The sequence below is a fragment of the Sus scrofa genome, chromosome 6 (genome assembly GCF_000003025.6).
Source record: "Sus scrofa isolate TJ Tabasco breed Duroc chromosome 6, Sscrofa11.1, whole genome shotgun sequence".
Classification (NCBI taxonomy): domain Eukaryota; kingdom Metazoa; phylum Chordata; class Mammalia; order Artiodactyla; family Suidae; genus Sus; species Sus scrofa.
This window is the reverse complement of record NC_010448.4, coordinates 111,356,709-111,369,208: the sequence shown is the minus strand read 5'-3', so window position 1 is coordinate 111,369,208 and position 12,500 is coordinate 111,356,709. Positions and strand designations below refer to the sequence as shown.

At 42.8% G+C, this 12,500-nt stretch overlaps 1 long non-coding RNA gene across 1 annotated transcript in view; it reads right to left on the bottom strand.

Moving 5' to 3' along the window:
• The window catches only part of LOC110261186, a 35,482-nt gene extending 24,503 nt beyond the window's left edge, over positions 1–10,979 (bottom strand). Inside the window, exons 1-2 of the long non-coding RNA XR_002345074.1 lie at positions 10,879–10,979; positions 7,600–7,673 (exon numbers count right to left, since the gene is read on the bottom strand). This is a non-coding gene — a long non-coding RNA (uncharacterized LOC110261186). The remainder of the gene's footprint in view (positions 1–7,599; positions 7,674–10,878) is intronic.

Below are 12,500 nucleotides of genomic sequence, written 5' to 3'. Positions count from 1 at the left end.
TTTCAATACTCTTCCCTTGAAAGCTGGAACTTAATCCTCACTTCTAGAATAGAATCAAACAGTCTCTATCTTACTCTCTGTTGGGTTTCCTCCCCCTGGGGGAAGCCAGCTGTTATACCAAGAGGCTACTTGATGGGCAGGAAGTCGGGACTGTGAATGAGTTATCTTAGAAGCAGTTCTACCAGCCCAGTCCAGTCTTCAAGTGATACAGCCCCAGCCAGCAGCTTGACTACCACCTCATGAGAAACCCAAAAGTCAGAACCACCCAGCTAAACCTCTCCCAAATCCCCAATCCACAGCATTTGTGAGATAATATTTTTTTTCTTCTTCTTTTTTTTAATCAGCAAGTTGGGGCTAGTTGGTAATGCAGTTAATTTGTTGTCTATATTATAAACAACTAATAGATAACATAGACAGATAAAACTAGAGTCTATAGATAGAACTAATAAAGTCTTGGAGTTCCCACTGTGGAGCAAAGGAATTGGCAGTATCTCCAGAGCACTGAGTTCAATCCTTTGCCCAGTACAGTGGGTTAAGGATCCAGTGTGTTGCAACTGTGGCTCTGGAACTCCATATGCCATAGGGCAGCCAAAAAAGAAAAAAAAGCTAATAAAGTCTTTGAATCAACATGGAGAAAAGAGCTTCCAGCCAACCAGTAACACCATGTTGGACTGTCAGGTTAAATCCCTCTATGTTAGGATTTGTTTCTTAGAGTAGCTGGCATATCCTTAACTAAAACAAAGAGGTTACTTATGCTCATATTCAACCTCACATGTATCACAATGTTTTTCACTTTCAGGTATTCAATTAACATTTACTGAAGGAATAGATGATTATAGGAAAAAAATCACACGTGCCCTAAAAGAAATACAAACCAAGTCAAGAGATACTCACAGGATAGAGTTTATCCCCATTTGTGAGAACAGAAGAATTTTCATGGAGCTGGTGACATTTGAATAGCATCTTGAAATAAAAGAATGTTCAGAGACAGAGTTGGAAAAAGGTGTTCCCACAAGGGGTAATAACAGAAGAACAGATGCAGAGAAGAGAAAAAAAATGGTAATAATTTGAGGGCTAATGGAGCATCCAACTTGATTGAAACATTGAATGGTAAGGAGGATTAAGAGTCAAAATTAGAAGGAAAACCCAGGAGTTCCCTTTTTGGCTCAGTGGGTTAAGAACTCGACTAGTATCCATGAGGATTTGGGTTCGATCCCTGGCCTTGCTCAGTCAGTTAAGGATCCAGTGTTGCTGCAAGCTGTGGCATAGGTCACAGATACAGCTCAGAACCCACATTGCTCTGGCTGTGGCATAAGCCTGCAGCTGCAGCTCCAATTTGACCTCTAGCCTGGGAACTTCCATATGCTACAGGTATGGCCCTGAAAGAAAAAAAAATACACACACAGAAGGAAAACCCAGGATCAAACTCAGAAGGCTTTAAATACAAAGAACTGGGTTTGAATATCGGAGCCATTAATTAAAGTGACCTGAGTAGAGCTACAACTGGCCATCATGTGTAAGATGATTGGGATGAGAAGAGCCTTAAAATACTGAGAAAAGGGAGTTCCTGTGGTGGCTCAGTGGTAACAAATCTGACTAGTAGCCATGAGATGGGAGTTCAATCCCTGGCTTTGCTCAGTGGATTAATGATCTGGTGTTGCCATGAGCTGTGGTGTACGTCGCAGACTCGGCTCAGATCTGGCCATTGCTGTGGCTGTGGTGTTAGGCCAGCAGCTGTAGCTCCTGTTCAGCCCCTAGCCTGGGAACTTCCATATGCCATGGGTGCAGCCCTAAAACAAACAAACAAACAAACAAAACCCTGAGAATATTAGAAGACTACTAAAGTAAGATGTGACAGGTCACAAGGTCTTTCCTCCCAGAATGGGAAGAAGGGACCAGCTTAGGCTCTGTCCATGCTTTCCAAGTAGTGCTGATGACTGGGTGATCCAGAATACTAGTTCTCTTTGTGAGTAAATTCTGTGACCAGGGAAGAGATTTATTCTACATAAAGTTAAACCACCACATATCAAAAATATTTACTTTGGTCTCATTAGCATCATGTTCTAACCAACTAACTAGTCTTTAAGAAAGACCACACCTGCCACTGGAGCTGGTCGAACAAAGGGAAGCCAAATATCCATTAGGCAGTGCTGCTCACTGCCAAGCCCAAAAGCCTCAGCTGTTCTTTGAAGCAAAGGACCCCAGGGAGTGGGAACTGGATTGGTAGACTATGCTCTATTGTTCTGAGAAATGCAAGTTTCCATTTGGCCCAGGTAACAGGGGTAATCAGTTCTCCTCAAACAAGCAAGCTGTGAGGTCCTCTAGGAAAATGGGGGAGCGGCAGGCAAGATGGGGGGTGGGGGTAGGGAGGGAGTCTTCGCAGGGTTTGAGGAATCTTAGTGCATCTTCAAACAAAGACCCTCTCTCGGATATTCTTGTGTCTGCCTCTGACTTTCTAGGTCCTTCTCTCATCGGTACGTCTTTGCTGAATCTCTCACTGACACGTGGGGCCATTTCCTGGGCTGAAACTTGTCCTAAAACATTGGTCTTCCTAGAAGATGGACAGATGTGGTCCAGTTAAGCATCCCTCCCTCTCTGTTTCAGTCCTAAAGAATTCCTCCCCAGGCCTCTTTCCTCTCCTTTTTGAGGGCAGGTGCCACCGGAGCCCATGCTCGAGGATGGAGCAGCGCACAGAAGGAGAAGAGAAAGCTGCTGGTGTATTTCAGCTTGCTTCGTTAAAAACAACTCTAGGCACTACAAAGTGTGGGTTATTAATATGCATATGTGATATCTTTGAGGCAGAGCTGCCTTCAAGGTGTCTTTTCAGCAGGACAATATTTTCCCACGTGAGGCGGGGAACAACAGTGAATCATATGTGTGGGAGGGAAAAGCCCGCGGGCTGTGTACAATACTTACTCCCTTTGTGTCTCTCTTTCCTCCCCCTTCGCCCCCCCTCTCGCCCATTTTATTAATGGTGTCTGCAATTACTGGTAACAGTGCCTTGCCAGGGAAGAAAAATTGGTGACTGCCTGACAGATTGTTGGAAGGAGGGGCAAGAAAGAGATTGTACATAACAAGAAATGAGGGGGTTGCCACTGCAGAAAGGAGTTTCTAAAACCAGGGAACTCTAGGATGCACGAGGTCAGACGTCGACTTGGGCCTAGGATCCTCTGTGTCATCGCACCTGACATTTTGTAAATGGAAAGGGAGACCTCAGAACAGGAGCAGGCACCCTGAAAACACATTTCACATTATCTGAGATGGTGCTTCTCAAGGGATTCCTAATGGGTGGTCCCGAGAAACCTGGTGACGCATATTTTTATTCATCTATTACAGGGTAAAAGAGACATCTATTAAGTGGATGCAGTAGTTAAAACATCCAAGGAATGGATTTTTATTTTATTGCATGTATCACTTGGTGTACAAAAGAAGGATTTCCTATTATAGCCAGAAATGGAAAGAGTAGCCACGAAAAGAAATGTCACATTAAATAAGTAAACGAATAGATATATAGGCCCTAAGAGGAGTATCAAGAAAGATAGTTGCAACTTGCTTGAGGTAGCGGATTTGACAACAGAAATGTCAGCCTAGCTGAATACAACCGGGTTCTTATTCCCATGGTATTGCAGAATTCCAAAATGGCACCGAAGTTAAAATAAATTCAAATGACTTTGCACATCAGAAGGACTCTACTGGCCCTGAGACCAAGAGCTAATATTGAGATTCAGTAGCATAATATTTTTCTTATTTGTCTTTTATTAGTTGACATACATCAAGTATCCAGTGCATACTATGTTTCTATAATTGTAATTGTTTTGAAAGGGAACTATGGGTCATAAGGCGATATTTGTACTTGAAAAGGCAAATCTCCATCATATTTTGTGCATGTAGCATGTATATCTTACTCTTTCTTTGAGACCATGATGATGATCTTAATAACAGGTTGCTTTTTTTTTTCCAAACTACAATGCTTAGAGTTTTTACGGTATATGTGAATACCATACTGTCATGGTATAGATTCCATTTGGCTCCATCACAGAGTTTTGTCAGGTTAAAGAAAACACCTCACAGTTCTCCAACAGGACTTCAGAGATGACCCAAGCCTTTATGCTAATTCTCAGTGAACCATAAAAGAAGGCTTGGGTCCTGGCAATAGCACTGAAACCTTCATTCCTCTTCACTTCTCCTCCTTCCCAAATCTGTGGTTCCTGACCAACTCCAGAAATTTCTCTCATCCTTCTCTTCCTTTACACACATCCCTTCCTCCCACACACATGTGTACACTCACAGGCTCACACACACAGGTCCTCTGGCATGATGTTCTCCAGTTGGTGATGGTCCCCACAGCCCACAGTCTGTTAACAGAGCAGATACTCCTCCGTTACTTCTCTAGAGAGACTAAATCTGCCTGCCTGCACCACCTTTTATTCTTTCCTTTCCTCCCCTGCTCTCCGCCTCCCCTTCACGAGGACTGTGATCATATTAACATGTCAATATGTTGGTACTTTATAAATTACAACACACACACACACACACACAATTGTGACATAGGTATAGATGATACAGATTTGATACATAGATATAGATGATAAAGGTACAGATGCTACAGATATAGATACAGAATGACTTATGCTTATACCTACGGAGAGAGAGAGAAGGCAGGAGAGAGAGAGAGATTGCAAGCCTCCTGCTCTCTGGTCCTTGGCTTTCTCAGATGACCCATCCTATAAAATCCCATCCAGTTCTCAAAGTCTGTGGCTCCATCTTCTACGGCGTTCCTTGTAAATGCAGTTCAACAAGCAACATGGCAAAACCTACCCTGAGTCCCATCCCCATTATAAAGCAGAGAAATGGAAAGTCATATGTTATCTCATACCCACTAGATTATTTAAGGGGGAAAAAAGCGAAGACGGCCAATACCCAGGGCTGTGGAGAAAGCAGATTCGGGGGAAACTCACAGCTGGCTGGTGAGAGAATAAGGGCTAATCCGCTTGGGAAAAGAGTTTGGCATTGTCTTGCCAAGTTGAACACTTGAAGACCCTTAGTGGATGCACCCCCAAATAACTGTTCTTGGTTCACACTGGTAAATTATAATAGCAAAAACAATAAACAAGTCAAATGCCTGTCGACAAGAAAACGAAAAAACATTTGTAGTTTTCTCACACCATAGAATGTTATGTAGTAATGAAAATAAACTACAACTACATGCAACAACATGAGCACATTTTGGAAACGTAATTTTAAGTAGAGAAAAGAAAGTTCCAGAAAGCTAAAAGCAAGATAATAGGATTTTTAAACCTAAAAACAAATACAACTAAATAGAACATATAATATATATACACATTGAGATAAAGCTGTATTTAAGATGAAATGGAGGGGTTTCCTGGTGGCTAAGTCCTTATTGGTTAAGGACTTGGCATTGTCACTGCTGTGGCTCAGGTTACTACTGTGACTCAAGTTTGATCCCTGGCCCTAGGAACTTCCACCTGCCAAGGGTGCAGCAAAAAAAAAAAGATGAAATGAAGTGGACTGATAAACATGAATGTTATGAGAATCATTACCTATGCGACAGAAGCAGGGTTTAGGGCAGGAGAAAAATATATAGCAAGATGGAAGGGTTTTTTTTTTTTTGTATTTTTATTTTTGCTTTTTAGGGCCACACCTGAGGCACATGGAAGCTCTCAGGCTAGGAGCTGAACAGGAGCTGCATCTTATGCCACAGCTCATAGCAATGCCAGATCCTTAAACCGCTACGCAAGACCAGGGATTGAACCTGCATCCTCATGGATACTAGTCAGGCTCATTTCCACTGAGCCACAACGGGAACTCCAGAAGTTTTTAATAACATTATAGCTCTTGGATTAGGTGACGTTTTATGATTTTTTAAACTATCATTTTTTTTACGTAGTAACATTTTATTAATACCAACTAATAGAATAAAATTTAGTAAAATGATGTTGACAACTAAATGTTCTCGATCTCCACGTAGCGTATGAAATTAAAGCATGTATGAAATCAGAGTTTTGAAAATATAGTATTAGACTCTTTTTAAAAAAACTTCATCGGCATAAGGCATTGTGCTAGGCATTTTAGAAATTCCAAAATAAGGACTGTCTTTCAAGAGTCAACCATCTAGTGGCAGGATGGCAACATCAGAGTAGAGGCAGAACAAGAACATAGTGGCATAATACAGGTGGATTTGCACACTCCTCGCATATGGTGTCAGGCACCCAGGGATGAATGAAATAAAACCCCCCTGTTGGAGGACTCCACAGATCCACAGGGTTAAAAGGGTTTGGGAAATAAGGGAGGAGAGACATGTTACCCACTCAATCTGGGAGACTTTACCTAGGGAAGGATGCACAGTCTTTAAACATGCAAGATGCCATTCCGAATTCTGACCTATTTTCCTGGCACCCGGAGCTGGCCTCATCCTCCAGGCTTTCTCCTTTCCTACCCTCAGCACTTGGAGGTTAAATGTTTGCTAATAACCCTACAGAGTCACCCTGTTCCTCAGCGCCTAGCTGTGCCCAAGAGCGCTGAGAATTCTGAGAAGACATCCTCTTAAAAATGCCCTGGCAGGGTTTCACAGCCTTCCCCTCTACCAAAAAGGCAGCTTCCGCACATCAGAGCATGGCCGGTCCCTTCCCCGGGGTGGCCTCGGGAGTGATCTCCAGCTCTTGAAAATGCAAGAGGTTTTCAAAGTTGACCTGCTTTTTCTCCCACCCTTTCACTCCCAGTTTATGCAACTCAACTCCAGCATCTGGAGGGCGCCTTCTGCACCAAGTACAGCCCGAGACTCAAAGATGATGGGAGGTCAGCCCGCCCTCAGGCAGCACCCAGGACAGCAAAGGAGATGAAGAATAATGAGCAAGCCTGTCCACGGTGAAATGCGGCCTGAACACTCTAGGAGAGCGGAGGAGAGCCCATCTTCAGGGGAACTGGAGAACATTGTGTGGGGAAAAATATGACATTGGAAAAAAGCCTTGAAAAAAGGCTTTTGGTCCTCCCCCAAACCCATCTAAATCTACATGCCAAGGTTTAAGAACATCTGGATTCAAGCCATACTCTATTACAGGTAAGAAGTCTTCACCCAAAATTTGCCAGAGAATGTTTCATAAATTTGTCTAAAAACCTCAGATCTCTGCTTTCAAATCTTCCTCTCTCTTATAGGGTCATAGATTCCAGAATCTTCTGCTTAAACTCCCCTTCATTCTTTTTCATACTCTTTTCTTCCACTCACCTCTCGAATATCCCCCACACTCATGTGACTGTCATCTACTGATCTCTCCTTTCATTGAAATGGTAGGAAAATTTGTGTTTCAACAGAAGGGTTAAGGGGGCCAGGAGAGGCACTCTGCCATTGGCTTTGGTTCCAAGGACTGGCCTTCCCGTAAAATTAACAGCCCTACAATTTACAGAGTAAGCACGAAAGTATCCACTAAATGCCAACCCAACACTTGAAAGACATGTTAAATTTTATTTGTACATAAAACTTCTACCATTAATCTACATAAATGCCCACTAAAAAGGCCATGAGGAACAATCATTAAGTAGATTGACAGAGTGGCTGCCAAGCATGGACAGAGAAGGACTTACAAATGCATCTGGAACCCAGGAATCCACCTGCAGCCATGAATCCACACCAGCCACGTGATACTCGCAGGAACTGCCTATAGGGGTGAACGCAATAGAGCTGGATCTGATAAGGACATTTGTTAAACCAAAAAGAACAGTGTCTAGTTTAAATTGATCTCATATCAAGCCACACTACATTTTAACTTATGTAAGAAGAATCAGGAAAAAGTACTTCGAAAATGATGTATGGGGAAAAAAATCATTTGCAACTTATTTGCTCATTTCTTAGTCCTTGTGGACAAGAATAACAATGTTAATTCTCTGATGAACAAATGCAGCTGAAAATAGTCATTGAGATAGCCCAAAGACTCTGAAGAACCCAGGATTTTTAAAAGGCAAGCATTGGTCTGGGAACTGAGATCCCACATCACGGCACTGTGCTTGCTGTGGTCAAAAAAAAAAAATTTTTTAAAATAAGCATTTGGGGATTTGAGATACTGAACTATGGGAACTCCTGCTGCCCTGTGGAACATGCTAACATAGATTCCTGATCCAATTTGTCTGCTCGTTAGCTGCTCACCCTCTCTTTTCTCCCTCTTGTATGATCCATTTCAAAAATATATATATGTTTTCAAATAACATCAGAATTCTTGAACTAGTCTTGCAAAGAAGTGCTACATAATCCAAATACACTTCACAGAATTAGAAACTATCAAACGATGTCTTTCTTGTGTGGTGGAAGGGAACCCCACTAGTACCCCACAGGAAAAATGTAAGTTCAGGGTGAAAAGGGAAAACCTATTGAAGCAGATTCCATTCAAGTCAACTCAATGGGAACTTACCAAATACTTGCGACTGCCTTTGTGTTTTGCTATCTGGAAAAATATTTAGCATGGTCCCTTCTCTCTAAGATGATGATGACAAGAAGAGTTCTGAGATGTGGATGCAAATGGACCTCTACAAGTGACAACTGTTAAAGTTTTCTGAAAGCACAGACATCACCCAAGCGCACCACCGAAAAAAGTGATGCCTTTGCATCGTGGCACAGACTGGCTCCACTCAGCCAAATGGAAGTCCCTGCACAGAGAGACACTGGTCAAAGACACTAGCTTATTCCATTCAAGAGAAAAAAAAAAAAAAAAAAACTGCTCAGAGGAGCCTAGACTTTTGAAACTTAATGGGTAAACAAAGTCACCAAGCTTGTGTTGACTTCAAGCTCACTTTTAGAGGAATGGAGGGCCCCAAACGGGTGTAGATTTCATACCAAAGAATTTTAGTTTCTGTACATAACTACAATTTCGGTAGTTTTTTTTTTAATTTCATAAAGCAAATGAAAAAAAAACTCCAGTCATTGGATACAAATTCAAATAGTTAATAGAGAAAGAGCTTGAAGGGGATGATAGAATATAAAAGAGATAAGACTCAGGACCAGGTGCAAGACGGCTGCTCGAAGAAAGAAAAATTCAACACATGGAAAATTTTCCTAAAGGCTATACAATCACTTAAACACAGAATGGGTGATGAACTCCTCATTGCTAGAAACAGGCAAGACAAGGCAGCCCTTGTCAGGTAATTCCTACACTGGGGTGGGAGTTGGGACCAAAAAACATCTAAGGGCTGCCAGGCAGGGGCCTCTGTTGTATGTCCCCTCCCTGGCTCTCAGAAAGATGCTGCGTGAGCATAAGCAAGGCTCCATCAAACCAGGAGGTGTTAAACCACTCTTCCAGGGAGCATGTTAATTCTGAATAGCACAGGGACCTTGGAGATTAGTGAATAATAAATAAAGCATCTCTTCTTTTGTTGGTAGCGTCTGTCCTGGTTCATTAACTCTGGGCAGATACGGCGTTGGGGGGGGTGATTCTGGGAGGCGGGGATGCCTTTGGATAGTCTCACTGCTGAGCAGATCCACTAAAGAGCTTGGAGCAGGCTGCTTCCACTCGCCAAAGGGAAAATCCAGAGTTTTCCTTTTATCCACCCCCCAACGCCTTACTCATTCGTCCTCTCTCAATCTCCCTCTTATGGATATATTAACTGATAGCCATAGTCTAGCTACACGCTCACAGCCTCCAAGCTGTTGGCTTTCATTGGTAAATGACAAACACTGGAAAGATAGCTAATTATGACTTCATTTGTAAGTTATTCGTTTCATTTGCAAGGCCGTAAATATCTTTTCACGGAAAAGAATATCTTTTCACGAGTCTGACTTGCAATTTCAGAATCAGAGGCTGTTTTCTTTCCTCCGAAAGCGACTTTTTTTTTTTTTTTCTGTTTTTCGCTGCAACGATTTTGTATTTTGATAGATGAGAAATGATTCAAGTGAGATCCGACAAAGGACGCTCCGACCCATGAAAGTAGCTTGCAGTAGCTTCCTCGGTTCAGGACCCGCCCCCCAGGCAGGAACCAGGAAGATGGAAACGGATAACGGACAAGCCACGCCCTCAGGGTCTCTTCCCAGCCCTGAGGCTCCACCTCTCCATCCGCAGGTTTTCGCAGGTGGATTCCTCCTGCGTGAAACTCTTCCGTGGCTTCTGTACCACTGAATGCTTCTGATTCTTCTCTTCTTTCTCTGACGCTAATTCTGTGCCTCTCCTGCTGATCTAAAATTCTCTTTCCACCTAAATAGCATTCTCCCTTTTCCTTCCATACGCCTCCCTCGCCCTCAAGTCCTCCCTGAAAATTATTCTCAAATTGTACTTCTTTCCCTGACCTCTCGCCTCAGCCTCAGACTTGTTTGTAAACTGCCCGCTGGACATCTCCACCTGGACACCTGGCTGACCTCGGACCTCGACAACTCACTGACTAGTCGTCACAGGTCGGTTCCTTTAGGGGCTCCTCTAGTGGAAAACAGATGGAATGGAATTATCGTCAATGTTCCTCTTGCATCTGTAAGATGGCAAGTTTGTCAGCTATTTAATTCATACTTTCTCTCACAATTAGCTCCTTTTCTTGTCTTCTTCTGGACTCCTCGCCCATCACAAATAGACTCAGTTCCCGTTGTGGCTGAGCGGTATGGAACCTGACTAATATCCATGAGGACGCAGGTTCAATCCCTGGCCTTGCTCAGTGGGTTAAGGAGCCAGTGATGCCGTGGCCCGGAGTGTGAGTCACAGACAAGGCTCAGATACTGAGTTGCTGTGGCTGTGGCTTAGGCCTGCGGCTACAGCTCGGATTAGACCCCTGGTCTGGGCCCTTCCATATACCTACAGGAGTGGCCCAAAAAAGGAAAGAAAAAGAAAAGAAAAGAAAAGATCTGGATGTCTGGCAAAAAACCAGAAAAACCGAACTTGAACCGGGTCCTACCTGCAGCTTAGGGCCCTTCACACCTTATTCCACTTCTTATTCCTCCACCTGCCTCTCAGCTCAAGTTCTCCTGGACACATGACTCTCCAGTGCATGCACAGTGGAACACTCAAGGCTCCTAAATACCCACTCAGCAGTTTTCCGCCCCTGTGGCTATTGTCATGCTTCTCCTCCTCCTCAAACATCACCCTTTCCCTCCCAAATTGCTTTGCCTGCTGGAATCCTCTGCCCACTTTTCAGGGGCCTTTGCAAATGCTATGTAAGCCTTCTCTGCTCCCAGCCAAGCCAAAATGTCTCTTGGATGTCTCCTGGAAGCTCTCTGCCAGTGGTTCTGAACCTTGGCTGTGCGTCTGAATCATCTGGCAATCTTTTCTGAAATCCCAGTCCCCCGGCTGCACCCCCGACCAATTAAATCAGAACCTCTGGGAAGGAACCTCCAGTGTTTTATATAGCTCCCCAGGTAATTCCAATATGCAGTCAAGGTCGATAACCACTGCGTTGCACCATTTATCACTTTCTTCCTTGTAGTTGTAATTACGTGGTATTTGTCTTATTTTCCCACTACTAAATTTGAAACTCCTTGAGGGCACAGACCATCTTACCACATCTGCTTATCCCCTGCAGTTCTTAGTGAATCGGAGGGGCAATAAATACTGTCGAATTGAATTTGGCAACTTAAAATTAAACATAAACTTCAATCTCAGATCTTGCATAGAATTTTGGAAGAGGAATCAATTAATGGAAGACTAATCTGAATTTTTTTCTTTAAAAAGGTGCAGTTTATGGAACATGATGGGAGGATAATATAAGAAAAAGAATGTGTATATATATATATATATGTATGTATGAATAGGTCACTGCTATACAACAGAAATTGATAGAACATTGTAAATCAATCATAACAAAATTTTTAAATAAATGAATAAAGTAAACATAAAAAAATAAAAAGGCGCAGTTTGACATATGCAGGATACTCTGATACGACTTTGAAATCAGAATAGTTCTCATTTGAGACCAATGACTTGCAAATATGTGCATGGATGATGCTTCCTTTGCTTTTTACACTTTCCTTTCTGAACTCCTCACAAATAAAATGAGTATTCTATGATTCCCTGAGAAGTGGCTAGAAAATGTGACTGTTTCTATCTATTGTATATAAATTCGTTTCTCATTGCAATAAGCAAAAGCAGTCAGTGACTTGCAAAACAATCTGCCTTCCCCGGCTTTGAGACAGAAGGTACCACAAAGCAAAACTGCAATGTGAACCTAACACAGAGCATCTGACCTCCTTTCAGGAACTGCAGAAAATGAAATGAAAAATGAGGCAAGGAACGCTTGCCAGCCTTTCATACGGCTACAGTTGCTAAGGAAACAGCTTTCTTAGCTTCAACCTGTCCAGTCCAGCCCCTTTCACATATTCTTCTGGGTTTTTGAAAATAAGGAAATCAAAGAGGGAAAAGATGATAGAGAATAAAAGTCAGGGTTGTTCAGGTCCAAACAGAGCCTGGTGCTGCTGACTCCCTGCTACATTCTTTCCCAGTCACCTCGAATATTTGCCACTTGGCAAAAACCCTCCTGGAACTAAAATCACAGAATTAGCCGATAAGGTAAACAAAACAATA